Source organism: Chelonia mydas, chromosome 5, assembly GCF_015237465.2.
Source record: "Chelonia mydas isolate rCheMyd1 chromosome 5, rCheMyd1.pri.v2, whole genome shotgun sequence".
Classification (NCBI taxonomy): domain Eukaryota; kingdom Metazoa; phylum Chordata; order Testudines; family Cheloniidae; genus Chelonia; species Chelonia mydas.
The window spans coordinates 36246281-36261532 of record NC_051245.2 but is presented as its reverse complement, the minus strand read 5'-3'; the positions used below and the strand labels follow the sequence as shown (position 1 = coordinate 36261532).

Here is a 15252-nt window from a genome sequence, read left to right as displayed (position 1 = left end):
TCTGGTGAGATCAGGAAGATTCAGCCAGGGAAGTGTAAACCTTCTGTGCAGCCACCCCAAGTTCTGCCACCCACATAGTAGATAGAGGAACTGCACTATTCCACTGCTTGGAAGCCCTCTGTACAGAGCTATGGGCTGGTTTTGTCCAAAAGGAGTTAAAAGGAGACTGAGTTTGGCTGGAAATGTTTGAGCATTAAAAATAAATGAAAATATTTCTTTTTACCCACCTACCTCTGACTCAGGCATACCTGCTGTGGTATGGCCTTGCTGCAAGACAGGGAAATAAATGAAGGTAGAGGGAAAAAAACCTTAAAACCCTGAAGCTTAAAAAAATGATCTCTGAGAAAGAAAGGAGAAACAAGGCTTAGAAAAAATATACTGCTTCCCTCTGCTGTGCTTTAACTGTCGTGTCATGCTCCTGTGTCTTTGCCTTGAGTTTGTAACCACACCGATGGTGGTTCACTTTGTGCTGCAACCTCCGCTTTGCACAGGAACAGTACTTTATTGCTTGGGGTGAGGGCCAGAAATGTATTTGATAACCTTACAAAATCATAGTCACTAGAGGGAAAAGAGAGCAGCTGGGCTCAGATACTTCTAAATATCATCCTTTGCCATCCCCAACAATTTCTCCAGCATCTACTCAGTATATCCAAAATATACACACCTCCTTATCCAAAACCAATCCAAACAGTTGTCCTCAAAGATCTTCTGCCATCCACTTATTTATCACAAAGTTGGCAGAATGAACACAGCCAGATACTCCTGAGGTCCCTTCCAACTCTGATAGTCTATGAGTCTATGAGATACGTCATTCCTCATTTTTAATTATTCATTAGTCTTTGATATTAAACGAGGTTACTGCATTAAGTTATTATTTAGTACTTACATAAAGCACATGCAAAACACTTCCATTGTGATTTATAAATGGCTACACGAGGTGGTAGGCAGATGGAGAATCAAACCCTGAGGGCTCTAGTCTCTTGACTGCTGCCATGCCATTTCAGAACACTATATTCAGAAAGACAGAAAAAATGAGGCAGGCTTTGTGGAGAATGGACATTGCTGACGAGAGCCAGCCATCAGATTGAGTCCACGTCTAGTGCAGGATATGAGTAAGTCCTATTGACTTTATATGCTGTGATGAGAGAACGGGGCCCTGTAGAGAGATCAGTGATATTTACACTAAATACTGTAATGCATGAGCCTATGATTTACAAGCCTGTCATTTTAGAGGGATAAGAGACCACAAAGATACTTCACAGCTTATTACAAGCAAGAGCAGGAAAGCATTCAGTCTGTAGCTGCGAGATATGTGTATACCTGCTAAGTCATGTTGAAATTCTTTGAGAACTAGAGACACAGCACCAAGACAGGCACCTTAAGCTTGTCCCAGAATGGGTCAGATACCTTTCTCAGAGACACCATTTCCTTCAGTATGCATGAGAGTAGAAAAGTTCTATTCCAGACACACCTCACCTTCAAGCTCCTTCATGCCTGTTTGTGCCATCACCCGGAGATAGCTCTCAAAAAGATGCTGTTGTGAGGGGCCATGCAGTCAAAACGTTCTTATTTCCTATGATTCTACTGTTTTCTAAGGATTATGGCTCGTTCACAGGTGCCTATGGTCCTGACTTTGAAAGCTACGGTGGTCTCATTTCCTCGGTCCTACTGTACACATTGAATAGAATGCATAGCTCCAAAAGGAGGAAGGGAGCTTTTCCCAGAAGGCAGCAAGGACATATCGTATTTGACTGGTGAAAAGATAGTTCAGATATTATTTGAAAGTCAATTAAAAGATAGCGTTACAGAAATCAAGTACCAAATTTGTTTCTAACAGTGTCTTTTTTCTGCATTCCCACACTAGGTCAGCACTTGGTTTGACTATACTCTGGGGCATCTTGCTTTGCCATTATCTCAGCCCAATACCAAAGCACCTCTACAATTTCTTCCCATGGCACACACACAAAAAAAGTAAACCTCCAAACGTCTAATTCAAGGGCACCTAAGACAAGCAATGGGCTATGGGAGAGATTGCCCTCAGCTGCTGTACATTAGCACTGACTGCAACAGATCTATCTGGCCCTCTCTCTGTATTACTTTCCTCCTCTCAATTCTCCCAGCATGAGAGATACTTCTCTACCATTAAAAAACAAAAAAACAAAAACTAAATGCACAATTAGGTCATGAAACCAATATTGTCCCTATACTCTCCATGCTGATTAAACAAAAGCAACTCAGTTTAACAACCATATGTAGATTTCAGCAATAAGTCATGGCAGGGGGTGAGTTTCACTGTATTAATTCATGCTCAGTGTATTGCTAAACAATAAAATACAGCACTGTAGGCTTTTTCTCTAATCTTTATTAGAATCTCTGCACTGCTACATATTCCTGCCTATTTAATTTTCAAATAAAAGTCTGGCTGAGACCTTCCTTCCCCACCTACAACACAGGTCTCCTGATCTTCCCTTACCTCATGGCATCTGATTGACCTGTATCCCACCTAACACTCTTCCACTTGCTGCATGGTTAGAAAGTGAGTGGATAGATTCTGCCCCCAGCCTCTCTCTTCATGAAGCTAGCAAGTTGACCCCACTCTACCTCCCATCCTTCAGAAATATCTCCGAGGTGGTGACAGGCTGCCCACCCCATATTCAGCAGTAGCAGGACTATGATACACTTCTTTGCTTCTGCTGTTGTTGGAAGCCTTTACTTCATTCAGGATTTAATGAGCTCCTAATGCATGGCACTAACAGGAAACCTAACATAGGCTGACTTAAGTTTATAGTGTAGACATGCCCTGAGAAACAAATAAAATTATAAACAAGTTCAGTCTAGCCAGAAACTGTGGAGAAAAATCAAAACGGTGCTAACAAGTAGCAAATACAGTAACAATTGTATTGGGTTAAAAAGCAAGTCATCCCTGCCTTTCTATTTACTTGCCTTTATTGCTGGATTGGTAAAATGGCACAATATCATTATTCAGAGCAGTCAAGCCGGTGCAAATTATCTTCTCTTGCAGCAGAAACAGGCAATAAACAATTCTTTATTAGGAACAGGTGCAGTGCTCACAAACCTCATATTTTCACTGATATTTCTTAAGTAACCACTAATCAATCAGGAGATGTAATGGTCTAGATACAGAGCTAAATCTAGAGTATGGCTGCTTTGCACTAGTCCTTCATTGTGCTTGGGTTCATAAAAGCTAAAGGCCTGGCCCACGGAGGATCAGCTAGTGTAAGGATTATCCTGAAGTGGCACAGAGCTCTTATAGGTTTCAGAGTACCAGCCGTGTTAGTCTGTATTCACAAAAAAGAAAAGGAGTACTTGTGGCACCTTAGAGACTAACAAATATATTTGAGCATAAGCTTTCGAGAGCTACAGCTCACTTCATCGGATGCATTCAGTGGCTCATATACCATGCACCCTGGCCTGTTTCCAGAATAGTAGAGAAAAGGGGGCATGGTTAGATAAAAGGGGATGCTCTTATGCCACACTAATCCTGGCTTGTAGTTAAGGTCACTTGTGCCCCTTTCAACCCAGTTTCATTTAAAGCTGACCTCAAACTGCTCTGACACAGCTGCAGCAGAAAGCAAAGGACAGCTTTAAACAACCCTTACACACCACCCTGACTCATGCTCTGCAAATATTCACCCCTCCCAAAGTTCTGGACCTTAATTTTTAAACTGAGAACTGAAGAAGCCTCTATGCCAAACAATACCCAGAGGAAATGATTCTTCAAATAGTTCTCTACATATATAATGAGAGAGAGAGAAATGCTCTGTTCTAGTGTGCACCACAAATCTTATTAGCATACAGTTATGGGTTTTCCTTCCCTTTGCAGATGATCCATTCATTGCAGCAGTACAGGTACCTTAAATATACTTCAATTACCTTGCTGAAATATAACCAACTAATTACAATATTTCTATTCATATTAAGCTCTAGATACACTTCCCTGTTCTTCCCTGCTGCCACATTTTTTTCCAAAGAGCATGTGCAGTGTTCTCCCGATAGTTGTGTACATGAATAGGGTCAAGCTAGAAAGTTACCGGGGGCAGAGTTACTGGTACTTGATGGTTCTTCCATTGGCTTCCCCAAAGGGGTGTAGGTTGAGGGTGGGGTCATGGCAAAGCTGGGGCAGGTTGGGCAGGAATCATGACACAGTGAATGCTAAAACTGCAATTAGACAACTGCAGCTGACCCATCCCTGCTGACTTGGGCTTACGGTGCTCAGGCTAAGAGTCTATTTAATTGTGGTATAGATGTTTGGGCTCCAGCCTGAACCCTGGGACCGTCCTGCCTCGCAGGGTCCTAGAGCCCAGGCTCCAACCCAAGCCCAAACATCTACATTGCAATTAAACAGCCCCTGAACCTAAGCCAACTGGCACTGGCCAGCAGCAGGATTTTAATTGCAGTGTAGACATCCCCTAAAATTCTGGCAGAGCTACCCCTGATTCCCAGAAATCCAGTGAGGAAATCTGGCTGAGTCTTATTGCAGCATGGACCCTTTTAGCTCTTGTCATAAATATAAAGGGAAGGGTAAATACCTTTAAAATCCCTCCTGGCCAGAGGAAAAACCTTTTCACCTGTAAAGGGTTAAGAAGCTAGGATAACCTCGCTGGCACCTGACCACAATGACCAATGAGGAGACAAGATACTTTCAAAGATGGAGGGGGGGAAAAAAAACAAAGGGTCTGGGTTTGTCTGGGTGATGCTTTTGCCAGGGACAGAACAGGAATGGAGTCTTAGAACTTAGTAAGTAATCTAGCTAAATATGCGTTAGATTATGACTTCTTTAAATGGCTGAGGAAATAAGCTGTGCTGAATGGAATGGATATTCCTGTCTTTGTGTCTTTTTGTAACTTAAAGTTTTGCCTAGAGGGATTCTCTATGTTTTGAATCTAATTACCCTGTAAGGTATTTACCATCCTGATTTTACAGAGGTGATTTTTTTTTTCCTTCTATTAAAATTCTTCTTGTAAGAAACTGAACACTTTTTTCATTGTTCTTAAGATCCAAGGGTTTGGGTCTGTGGTCACCTATGCAAACTGGTGAGGATTTTTACCAAACCTTCCCCAGGAAGGGGGGTGCAAAGGTTGGGAGGATTTTGGGAGGAAAGACGTTTCCAAACAACTCTTTCCCAGTAACACGGTTAAATGTTTGGTGGTGGCAGCAAAAGTCCAACGGCAAAGGGTAAAATAGTTTGTACCTTGGGGAAGTTTTAACCTAAGCTGGTAAAAGTAAGCTTAGGAGGTTTTCATGCAGGTCCCCACATCAGTACCCTAGAGTTCAGAGTGGGAAAGGAACCTTGACAGCTCTACATTCAGAGGCACCGACTTTCCACTTTCCTCTGGGGTGCTCGACCCCCCATTCCGCCCCAGGCCCCACCCCCTCTCCACCCCTTCCCCCAAGGCCCCACCCCGTCTCTTCCCTCTCCTGCCCCACCCCTTCCCCCAAGCGCGTCCCACCCTTGCTCCACCCCCTCCCACCCAACACCTCTTGTTCGCCGCTGAACAGCTGATCATGGTAGGCAGGAGGCACTGGGACGGAGGGGGAGGCGTTGTTTGGTGGGGCCCGCCAGTGGACAGGACGCACTGATGGGGAAGAGCTGATCATTGAGGCTGCCGGTGGGTGCTAAGCACCCACTATTTTTTTCCCCGTGGGTGCTCCAGCCTCGGCGCACCCACAGAGTCGGTGCCTATGCCTACATTTATGACCAGGTTATGCCTTTAAATTAGTAAAGTTTCTATTGAAGAACCCCCATGGACATTTTCACTTAAACAGCAAGTTTAAGATGACATATGTCTCTGCACCTTAATGAGATGTTTAGTTATGCTAAGCACTGCCTTCTATTTCACATTAGTCCTGGTCTCTGAATACAGACTTCTCCCTTTGTTGATGATGAAGGGCTCTATCATGGAGTATAAGAAGTGCAGCTATGATATACAGCATGACACGATCACAGGAGAATTGAAACACATGTGATGCATCTAGAACTACGCAGCAGATGAGGAAAATTTCTTCCACACAAGAATTTCAAAATCCATTAAAACACTAATGAATATGGACAAGAAGTGGGACTTAGTACTTGTGAAAGCTGCTGCCTTGATGTTTATCTACAGAATAGCAGCAGCAGAAGCATCCTCACACTCCAACTCCAAAGTGTCTTAGGCCACAATCCTTCAAACGCTTATACATATGCTTAACTTTAAGCACGTGGCTAACACTAACGAAATCAGTGGCCTGCTTACATGATTAAAGTTAAGCATGTGCATAGGTGTTTGCAAGATCAGGGCTTTAGTACCAGTTGTGGAAGCTGGTGTTTGCAGTGTGGACACATGTTGACTGGATTGAGACCACCAAACCAGCCATCAGGTGGACACAACTCTTGATTACTACTAGCCTGGGCTGATTTAAACCAGCACCCTAGAGCTGAGACGGTCTGTACTTATTACCAATCCCTGAAGCCACACAACTCCCTAGCAACACAACTTCAACTGGAGTAACGGATGGTCCCAGCTGGAAGACAATCAGAAGTTTCAGTATGTATCTACACAAATAAGAATATTCTGAAGGTAAAGCAGGAAGAATAGAAAGATCTGAAAACAAAAATAACCATGCTCTTTATAGCTACATAAAGCGGAAAATTAACATTCTGAAGCTTGTCTTCCAATAGACTTTAGACAACCAAGTAGCTTTACACGTCTTACCATTTTGCACATCAGGAGAGTCAATGTGTCTCAATCTCAGGAAAAGTTGATAGCGAGAGAGAAGAAATGTCAGGGAAATGTAAACAGTGTTAACTTTACACTACAAAAGGCAGTTTCAGCAGCAAAAGCTAGAACTATTCTAGTGCTGAAACCATTTCTTCTAGTGCTAGCCTTAGTGAAAATATACGGAATGTTAAAGACATAGGCATTTTATTCTAATAAAGAGATTTTAAAGCAATACAAATATTGGAATAGCCAGAATCATTCTTAAATGCAGACGGATAATTTGTGTCTCTTGTGTTGGTGCAGACTTTGAAAGATGCTAAGACTCTCCTGCCAGGTGCCAAGTACCCTCTCTTCCCACTAAACTTCCCACTAAACTAAACTATCACAAGTTGATAGTGTTGTGCACCTCACCAAGGATATAAGGCCCTGAATCTACACGCATAAAATATTAGCCTTGTGTTCTTGGAAACGTCTGTGGATAGTGGATTTGTGTATACTTTACCCCCAAAACAGGGCACAATCTGACATTTCTTCCACAGGCAAACTGTACAGACTTCTGTTTTGTCTCTACCTAGATTGCAGGGACACACCCATAATCCCTTCTTCAGTGTGATTTGCACAAAGACAGATTTGCACGGATTATTTGTTCTCAAAAGGAAAATTTAGCACGTGCATGCTCCCACATTTTCTTAGCTAATGGTATCCGCTCTGATCACCTGCTTAAGAACATAAGAATGGCCATACTGTGTCAGACCAAAGGTCCATCCAGCCCAGTATCCTACCGACAGTGGCCAATGCCAGGTGCCCCAGAGGGAGTGAATTTAACAGGTAATGATCTAGTGATCTCTCCCCTGCCATCCATCTCCACCTCCTGACAAACAAAGGCCAGGGACACCATTTCTTACCCATCCTGGCCAATAGCCATTAATGGACTTAACCTCCATGAATTTATCCAGTTCTCTTTTAAACCCTGTTATAGTCCTAGCCTTTCACAACCTCCTCAGGCAAGGAGTTCCACAGATTGACTGTGCGCTGAGTAAAGAAGAACTTCCTTTTATTTGTTTTAAACCTGCTGCCCATTAATTTCATTTGGTGGCCCCTAGTTCTTATATTATGGGAACAAGTAAATAACTTTTCCTTATTCACTTTCTCCACACCACTCATGATTTTATATACCTCTATCATATCCCCCCTTAGTCTCCTCTTTTCCAAGCTGAAAGTCCTAGCCTCTTTAATCTCTCCTCATATGGGACCCGTTCCAAACCCCTAATCATTTTAGTTGCCTTTTCTGAACCTTTTCTAATGCCGTATATCTTTTTTGAGATGGGGGACCACATCTGTGCACAGTATTCAAGATGTGGGCGTACCATGGATTTATATAAGGGCAATAAGTTATTCTCCATCTTATTCTCTATCCCTTTTTTAATGATTCCTAACATCCCGTTTGCTTTTTTGACTGCCGCTGCACACTGCGTGGACGTCTTCAGAGAACTATCCACGATGCCACCAAGATCTTTCTCCTGATTAGCTGTAGCTAAATTAGCCACCATCATATTGTATGTATAGTTGGGGTTATTTTTTCCAATGTGCATTACTTTACATTTATCCACATGAAATTTCATTTGCCATTTTGTTGCCCAATCGCTTAGTTTTGTGAGATCTTTTTGAAGTTCTTCACAGTCTGCTTTGGTCTTAACTCTCTTGAGCAGTTCAGTATAGTCTGCAACCTTTGCCACCTCACTGTTTACCCCTTTCTCCAGATCATTTATAAATAAGTTGAATAGGATTGGTCCTAGGTCTGACCCTTGGGGAACACCACTAGTTATCCCTCTCCATTCTGAAAATTTACGATTTATTCCTACCCTTTGTTCCCTGTCTTTTAACCAGTTCTCAATCCATGAAAGGATCTTCCCTCTTATCCCATGACAACTTAATTGATGTAAGAGCCTTTGGTGAGGGACTTGTCAAAGGCTTTCTGGAAATCTAAGTACACTATGTCCACTGGATCCCCCTTGTTCACATGTTTGTTGACCCCCTCAAAGAACTCTAATAGATTAGTAAGACATGAGCTCCCTGTACAGAAACCATGTTGATTTTTGCGCAACAATTTATTTTCTTCTATGTGTCTGACAATTTTACTATTGTTTCAACTAATTTGCCCAGTACTGAAGTTAGACTTACTGGTCTGTAATTGCCAGGATCACCTCTAGAGCCCTTCTTAAATATTGGCATTACATTACCTATCTTCCAGTCATTGGGTACAAAAAGAAAAGGAGTACTTGTGGCACCTTAGAGACTAACAAATTTATCTGAGCATAAGCTTTTGTGAGCTACAGCTCACTTCATCGGATGCATCCAATGAAGTGAGCTGTAGCTCATGAAAGCTTATACTCAAATAAATTTGTTAGTCTCTACGATGCCACAAGTACTCCCTTTCTTTTTGCGGATACAGACTAACACGGCTGCTACTCTGAAACCTGTCATTGGGTACAGCAGCTGATTTAAAGGACAGGTTACAAACCATAGTTAATAGTTCCACAATTTCACATTTGAGTTCTTTCAGAACTCTTGGGTGAATGCCATCTGGTCCTGGTGACTTGTTACTGTTAAGTTTCTCAATCAATTCCAAAACCGCCTTTAGTGACACTTCAATCTGTGACAATTCCTTAGATTTGTCACCTACAAAAGACGGCTCAGATTTGGGAATCTCCCTAACATCCTCAGCCGTGAAGACTGAAGCAAAGAATTCATTTAGTTTCTCTGCGATGACTTTATCATCTTTAAGTGCTCCTTTTGTATCTCGATCGCCCAGGGGCCCCACTGGTTATTTAGCAGGCTTCCTGCTTCTGATGTACTTAAAAAACATTTTATTACCTTTTGAGTTTTTGGCTAGCTGTTCCTCAAACTCCTTTTTGGCCCTTCTTATTACATTTTTACCTTTAATTTGGCAGTGTTTGTGCTCCTTTCTATTTACCTCACTATGATTTGACTTCCACTTTTTAAAAGATGCCTTTTTATCTCTCACTGCTTCTTTTACAGGATTGTTAAGCCACGGTGGCTCTTTTTTTAGTTATTTTACTGTGTTTTTTAATTGGGGTATACATTTAAGTTGAGCCCCTATTATGGTGTCTTTGAAAAGTGTCCATGCAGCTTTCAGGGATTTCACTCTAGTCACTGTACCTTTTAACCTCCTCATTTTTGCATAGTTCCCCTTTCTCAAATTAAACGCCACAGTGTTGGGCTGTTGAGGTGTTCGTCCCATGACAGGAATGTTAAATGTTATTATATTATGGTCATTATTTCCAAGCGGTCCTATTATAGTTACCTCTTTGACCAGATCCTGCGCTCCACTCAGGACTAGATCGAGAGTTGCCTCTCCCCTTGTGGGTTCCTGTACCAGTTGCTCTGAGAATCAGTCATTTAAAGTATCAAGAAATTTTGTCTCTGCATTTCGTCCTGAGGTGACATGTACCCAGTCAATATGGGGATAATTGAAATCCCACACTATTACTGAGTTTTTTATTTTGATAGCCTCTCTAATCTCTCTTAGCATTTCATTGTCACTACCACTGTCCTGGTCAGGTGGTTGATAATAGATCCCTACCGTTATATTCTTATTAGAGCATGGAATTACTATCCATAGAGATTCTATGGAACATGTGGATTCATTTAAGATTTTTATTTCATTTGATTCTGCATTTTCTTTCACATATAGTGCCACTCCCCTGCCCGCACGACCTGTTCTGTCCTTCCGATATATTTTGTACCCCGGAATGATTGTGTCCCATTGACTGTCCTCACTCCACCAGGTTTCTGTGATGTATTTTATATCAATATTCTCCTTTAACACGAGGCACTCTAGTTCACCCATCTTATTATTTAGACTTCTAGCATTTGTGTACAAGCACTTTAAAAACCTGTCACTGTTTATTTGTCTGCCTGTTTCTGATGTGTCAGATTCTTTATGTGAATCTTTCTCATCTGATCTGGCCCATACTTTATCCTCTTCCATCTCTTCCTCCTGATAAAACCTGGAGAATCTCTATCAATAGACTCTCCTCTAAAAGAAGTCTCTGTTCGATCCACATGCGCCTCTGCAGCAGTCGGCTTTCCCCCATCTCTTAGTTTAAACTAGAGATGGGAGAAAGCCGTCCTCTTCTCCCTCAAACTTCTCTGTTCTTTCTCCCATGCCACCCCATCCCCCATCGTAATCCCCTTTTAAATGCACACTTACACCTACCTCTGTTGGGATGCCTGTCAATCGCTACCATGTGGTGTCGAATGGCTAGCTGAAGCTTCTATTTTACTGATAAACTGTTCATTTGTTACCTCATCTTCTCACCCACCCCACATTCAACAGTCTCTCTTTCCCATCTATTGCCTCCTCTCTGACATGTCGATGGGGAGTACCCTTGGGGAAGGACTAACTTCTTTGCTATTTGTCTGTACAGGCCCTAGCACAGTGGGACCCTGAGTTTGATTATAGTGTTCCAGGTGCTACTGTAATAGAAATAAAATAAAAGAAGATGGGCAAGGGGCAAATTCTGGAACAGGCAGGTGGAAAATGAGGACTTCTGTCTTAATTAAATGAAATAGACGATTTCTGGAAGTTACTGAAATCCCCAGTGCTACATTTGGATGAAATATTCCCTGGAGATTATAATGACAGTTCTCTGTGTAACATAAAAGCATAATATTTATCTGTTTAGGGATATCTTATTAGCATGCAATGTGCAAGCTAATGGGCTTTTCTTCCCTGTGTGAATTCTTAGCATCTGTTGTTGAAAACCCCAAACATCTCAAACACGATCTATGAAAACAGCTTGGAAAAACAATGATTCATGAACACAAATATCGCTGAGAAATCCACTATGCCAAAATGAAAGATCCTTAAGTGACTTGCACTTAGATGGAGGAGCTCAGGCCAATGCCTAGGGAGCACAACATGGAATAGCATGACAGTGTGTCCAAAAGGCCCAATCCTACAAGCCTTACTCAAGCTAATAGTCTCACTGATTTAGATTCACTGCCCTGCAGTAGCAGGGGCAGCTGGGCCCCAGAGGAGATTCACCCACAGCAAAGGCAAGTTGTGATGGCACTGCTGCCCTCCCACAATGATTCTACCAAACAGAGGGCTGCTTTAAGCTATGACTAGGGTTTCATAGTAGCAGCACATGCTACAGCTGCACAGGTGAGGCACTGGATGAATATATCCTCTGGCCATCATGGTCATGTTTTTCACCAACCAGCACTGCCCACTAATGGGGTTGCATTGGCTCCTTCTGGGATTTGTGGCTGAGCAGGAATTGCGAGCACCTTAAACCTGCTGCCTTGCACCCAGCACAGACCAGCCATAATACAGGGCAGAATCTAGCCAGAGGACAATTTGTTTTTACCAAATGTGAGGTGGCTTGCATCAGATGTTTGTAAGAAAAGGGACTTATTTTTTTCCTAAGTGTTATTCATGTTTTGATAAGAAAGGGATTTTTTTCTAAGTGTTAATCATACCCTTAAAAGATTTCTTATCCTTTTTTGCCATGTCTTAGCACAAGAAATAAATTTGTCCCAGAAACTTCAAATGAAGTTTCTCAATTATTAATAGTTTTTGTTAATTTGTTTATTGACTACAGCATTATATGGATTTTACCACCAAGTTACTAATATGCACTTGACATTTTACCTCTAGTTTAATGTAAGTTGGTGTTTTCTGTGGTGTTGGGTTTTTTTTATCGCTGGAAATTTACAGTCTGTTTCATTTAGAACACTGAGGAGTAGATTCGTTAAAAAGGATTCTGAGCACTGATAGACTGGGTAAAAGAGAGGCATACAAACCTACCGGCACCGGAAAACATTGATGGAATATAGGGAAGACAATTAGTCTCTGTTAAGGCCACTGCTCAGCAAAGTATTCACGCATGTGCCTAACGTTAAGCATGTGAATAGTCCCACTTACATCAAGCCAATGTTCTAGTTCCATTGACTGCAATGGGACTTCTAACATGCTTAAAGTTAGGCACATGTGTAAGCAGCTTAAGGAACTAAGGCCTAAACATGTCAAAATGAATGGTTAAAGCACAATAAATGAGAACATATGGGACAAATGACATCTCCAAGAAGGGACTTTGGTGGCTCTAGTGACTTGTATAACATTTTAGTTCCCCGCAAGAACAGCATAGTGCAACTCCATATGCTACTCACTGCAAAGCATTTTAGTCTCCATCTCATTGTTCAGAACCAATACTTAAAAATTGCTTTTAGTTTCCAATTTGGTTTATTTGGTCAAAATAAGTGAGATTTGACAGCACACTTTGATTTCATATAGTTAAAGTCAGTGTTTTGCCACTGATGTCCAAGGAAGCATTAGTAGGCCACTACATGTATCTACTAGAAAGAACATCTGATCAGGTTTGGTCTGATTCACCCAGCTCCATGCTTCATGTAGTCAACGCAAAGTTACTAACATGCCATTTGAAACTGAACTGAATGGTGCAGGAATACCATTCATTTCAAAAAGACATTCTGTAGTCAAATAAAAGTAACAAAGTACAATACAGTATGATGCTACATATCTCGATACTGCATACCAAGAATAGTATGGCTGTCAATACAGTTTATGAGAGGAGGTAAAAATAATCCATTTATTTAAAATGTTGCTCCCTGGAATATTCCAAAACTATTCCAGGGAGCAACATTTTAAATAAATGGATTATTTTTACCTCCTCTCATAAACTGTATTGACAGCCATACTATTCTTGGTGTGTATATATATTATTTATGAGGGTTTCAGGGGTTCAACAGCCATACAGTTTTACTCTAGCATACCCCAGGGCAACACAAATGATATACTGCAAAACACTAAATCTAAAATAGCAGACACTATATTAGTTCAATGTGCAGTGACAAGGTTTTCTAAGATATGGCATTAAAAGTTTCATACAACCAAATGATGAGAGGCAGCATGGTCTAGTGAAGAGAGCCCTAGAGTAGGCATCAGAAGATCTAAGTTCTATGGCTCTGCCACTGTGTGATCTTGGGCATGTCATTTCCCCTCGGTTTCCTCTCCCACCCTTTGGGTGGCTTGTCCATTTAGATTACAAGCTTTTGGAGCACGGGCTGTCTCATATGGTGTATTCACAGAGTGCTGAGCACAATGGTGGCCCTTATCGCAGTATAGTGTCCTTTAGAGGATACTGTAATGCAAACCACCACAACAATGGAGGTGCCTGTTTTGATAGAACAGGAGGCTTATTCTAGGTGGCTAGAGTGCATCTCCAAAAGCCAGCTTCTGTATGTCACTTTGTAGCTCATTTAGATTAATAGACTCCTTTAAACCAAGTACATATTCATAGTCTACACTGAAGAAGTATGATGAGAAATATGTTGGTGTCAAACTATACACATTACTATAATGTTGTAAACGAATGTTGCTGCTTTTGCTCGGAGAGACATGACCAATTATTTCTATTGTAGAGGCCACTCTGTGATTTAAAAAAAAAAATCAAGGAGAACTGTATAAAGACTATAATGGAAATGCAATTTTACTGCTCTATTATCAGGAGATAATGAGGTGGTGTCAACATGAATTACCGTGTAATCACCATAGTTTCCAAAGGTGCTGCTGTGAGCTTGCCATGTCATTACTGTGAAAGAGCATGCACTGCAAGCAATTAACTAATGTCAGCATTGTATGTTATAATCATGTTAAGGATATGACCTAAATTGATAAAAGCAAGGAAATTAAGAGACAAAGATGATGTGGCCCTGTCTCAGGGGGACCACAGAACAATGGGTGGCTTTATTCACCATTTCTACCCAGGGATTTTCATCATGTTAGAAAACCTATTAATACAATGATGTCAAAAATGTGTTAGCTGGTCAGGTCATAGTTAACCCTGGGGCACTGCAGGGTTAGCGATGATCAGCTAACATGATTTTAAACATGACTTGTCCTTGTCCATCCTAAAGGTGAAATCAAGTTTAATATCATGTTAGTTAATGTGTTCTAACATGAGGCATTTTTCTTGTATAGACAAGGCCTCAATGCTCCTCTCAGTAGAGCGTACTTACTAGGGAGGGTTCATGGAGGAGACCTGGGGCAAGGTGTTAAACTCCTCAGATCACTGTGAACTACATGGAAAGGAAGCATTAATGCTAAGGGAATGTCCAGCCATTTTTCCCCAGCCTTGGCAATATGGATCCTTAGGAGCTCTGCTAACATTGTCTCCTCCGCTTGGGCAATGCCAATCTCTGCAAAGGGGTTGGAGCAGGACTTAATGTAACTATCAGCATCAGCAACTTCTGCTTAAATAGCCACTGGAATATCCTTGGGGGGTCTGAGAGAAGCTTGCCACAGAGAACACCTGCCCCCTGGCATCAGACTTCCCTGTTTCTGACATGCTTCCTCCCATTCCTGAACTGTACAATCCCATCTACACAGAGGGGTTTCTGCAAGCTCCCAGGCAGCAGAACTGTGAAATGGTCTCTTCTGTTTTTCCACGTTTGCTCCTTTCCAGCCATGTAAGTGGAAAGAAAA

General features: G+C 41.7%; 1 protein-coding gene across 4 annotated transcripts in view; it reads right to left on the bottom strand.

Annotated features, from left to right (window-relative positions):
- RAB3C (RAB3C, member RAS oncogene family) overlaps window positions 1-15252 on the bottom strand; it is a 217990-nt gene that overhangs the window by 166071 nt on the left and 36667 nt on the right. The window lies entirely within an intron of this gene.